A 3,138-nucleotide genomic window follows, 5' to 3' on the forward strand; every position below is an offset into this window, starting at 1 on the left:
TGATACCTTCAGGACCAAGGGTGTGAGGGACGATGCTGGGAGAGTGGAGGGTGAGTGGGTTGGAAAGGGGCAACTGATTGCAGGGATCCGCGTGTGACCTCTTCCCTGGGGGAGGGACAGCAGAGGGGGGGGAAGGGAGACTCCGGATAGGGCAAGATATGACAAAACAACGATGTATAAATTACCAGGGGCATATGAGGGTGGGGGGAATGGGGAGGGAGGGGGGGAAAAAAAAGAGGACCTGATGCAGGGGGCTTGGGAGGAGAGCAAATGCCTTGAGAATGATTGTGGCAGGGAATGTATGGATGTGCTTTATACAATTGATGTATGTATATGTATGGATTGTGGTAGGAGTTGTATGAGTCCCTAATAAAATGTAAAAGAAGAAAAGAGAAAAAAATGATTAGGGCAAAGACTGTACAGATGTGCTTTATACAATTGATGTATGTATATGCATGAACTGTGAGGAGAATTGTATGAGCCCCAATAAATTGTTAAAATTTAAAAAAAAGTAAGAAAAATATTAAAATCACCATTATTCTCACCTTTCAGTTCAAAAGTTATCTCATAGGGGAATGCCAAACCCCCCAAATTCTCACACGTAGAACTTTTAAAACATTAAATATTTTCCCCCCTTTGAGAAAGTAGTAAGAATTTGTATTGAGAAAACAGAGATAAAAGCATAACATAAGACACAAATAAATGAATTGTTCTGGTGATTTTAGACTCCAGTGTCTCTATGGAAAGGTCAGCCAGATTCTTACATGGGCGGTATCCAAGTCAACATCAGCGGTGATCTGAGCGTGAACTCCAGACAGAGATTGGACGTGGATAGAGGAGAGCGGGAAAAAGGCAGCTCCCTTTTGCCTTTTCCTCAGTAGGTTTTGTTTGTGAACAAATGTATGAGGTGCACTTTGGTGAGAAACCCTTGCTTTGAAAAATATTACTCTCCTTGGTACCCCAGGGGGGCAAGAAAAAGAGTTCCCAGCCCTGAGCTGAACAAGAAAATAAAAAAGCAATGGTAATTTCACCTGACCCTCAAGCTCAGCTATCACCTAGCTGTATCATCATCTTCTACACTTCAAAAGACATTAACGTCCAGATTAGAGCAATGCACTAAAATGTCTCCTTTACTAAGTTTGTGAGCACACTGGCGTTTATTAAATTGCACCCAGGGGGTTGCAAGACGAGTGCTTGCTCTGTGTGACGCACAGAGACGAGGAGCATGCCTGCAGCAGCACTGGCCCAAGGGGGACGCGGGGCAGGACTGGCTACGAAGTGCTCTAGGAAAGGAAAGGCCACTGTAAGCCCAATATGGCTGTTCCTTGTACCCAGACCTCAAAACCGGTCTCAGTCCTCCCAACCAACCAACCAACCAACCAAGGCAGCGCAGAGCACCAGCCCAGTGCCCACAGTTCAGAAGGGCCCAATGGTCGGAACTGGTCAGGGAGCATGTCCACTCCATCGTTTGTCAACGCTCGCCTTGACAGTGGTTAAGAAGTCAAGATGCCTGCATTTGGGAACTGCAGCAACATTTCCTTAGAAAGTCATGATCAAGGTTCTTGTCTAGAGGACAAGGCCATGGGATACCCCGTACAGCCCTGCTGAGATGGTGTCGGCTCTGTTAAAGCAGTAGGAAAGGACTTCTTATACAAAATAAGGTCAAGCTTTTCACTACGGGTCCTCCAAAGCTAACAATATCTCTAGCTCTACCATGTATTTAAAAAAAAATAGACCTTTTCAATGTCAGAGCCAAGGTAAAGGGAACCTTGGAAACTGGATTCAGAGTTCCTAGAACAGACAGAACTCTTGAGCCCAGTGGGGGTGAACGCATTCAAACCACGAAGTTTGAGGTTGTAAATTTGGGGGGCTTACTTCTTCCTGTCTGCCTGGGGATGCATGTAGGCCTGTAGTATGGTGGCCTGTGGGCAGATCAGTTCCATTGAAGAGGGCTTCTGGCCCCTGGAGGTCTAGGTGGCAAAACGTCCCCAACCAGACTTCTGGAGGCGTCTAGTCCCAAAGAAGCTCCGTTTATCCAGTAGGTCCTGTCCCTATCCCCACTTCCGGAACCCATGATGCTAAAATTTGGGCTGGGAAAGGTTGTGGGACAGCCAGAGGTGCACCAGTCCCTGGATTTCTGCTTGGGGGCAGAGGGCCGGCTGCTACTAAGGGTACACTGGGCAGACACAGGCTGCTTCTCTTCCTGTGTCTTCTCTTTCCTCTGCAGCTGTGCCTTGGGGAACACTTCTGCCACTCGCAGGTAGCTGGTTTCCTGGGTGGTGAGACCCATGTGGGGTAGGTAGTCGACATCTCTCTGTCTTGCTTGTTGTTCAAAGCGCTGACTGCTCTCCTGGGTCTGTTTTGTGATCACAGAATTGGTGATAATGCAGGTGGATTTAGCTTTCACCCCAGAGATCTTGGCTGTGCTGTCCGTGGCTGATGACACAGTCATGGCAGGCGTCACTGGCCTCTCCTTCCTCCGCCTTGGCCAGGTGCTGGTGCCTGGGCTCTGAAATCATTGGCTCCCAGGGAATGCTGCCTATGTCAGATGGGTGAGGAGTCAAGCAGGGGTCCTCAAACTTTTTAAACAGGGGTCAGTTCACTCTCTCGCAGATCGTTGGAGGGCCGGACTATAGGTTTTTAAAAAAAACTATGAACAAATTCCTATGCACACTGGACAAGTCGGCTGCTAAGCAGGACAGGCAGCGGGGCAAAAACACCCGGCGGGTTGGATAAATTTCCTCCACAGGCCACATGTGGCCCGTGGGCCGTAATTTGAGGACCCCTGAGGGCGTCCTCAGAGCCAAATGCCTGATGGTACATCTCAATGGGCTGGGACATCTTGTCCAGAGGCCCAGGAGACCCAAGAGCAGGCACTTCTGGGCATCCCAAAGCCATTGAAAACACTGGGATCCAAATAGTTTTTCTGTAAACAATATTAGCGCTCACTTCCTGCCACCCCACTGAAATGATGCGACAATTCTGCTGGCAGACAGCTATCAGTGAGGCGCGTGGTCCAGCCGCTGCATGCTAGAAAAGCTTTCCAGGAAGAGTCTCTCCAGAGCTTGTAATAACAGCAAGCAGCAAGCATTTACAGCGCCCTGCAGACATTATGCGGTCACACCGGATCCTCCATCG

General features: G+C 48.8%; 1 pseudogene; it reads right to left on the reverse strand.

Moving 5' to 3' along the window:
- Positions 1 to 1,933: 1,933 nt before the first annotated feature.
- Positions 1,934 to 2,898, reverse strand: LOC142461070 (putative monooxygenase p33MONOX pseudogene; annotated as a pseudogene).
- Positions 2,899 to 3,138: the final 240 nt, after the last annotated feature.

This window comes from Tenrec ecaudatus, chromosome 11 (assembly GCF_050624435.1).
Source record: "Tenrec ecaudatus isolate mTenEca1 chromosome 11, mTenEca1.hap1, whole genome shotgun sequence".
Lineage (NCBI taxonomy): Eukaryota > Metazoa > Chordata > Mammalia > Afrosoricida > Tenrecidae > Tenrec > Tenrec ecaudatus.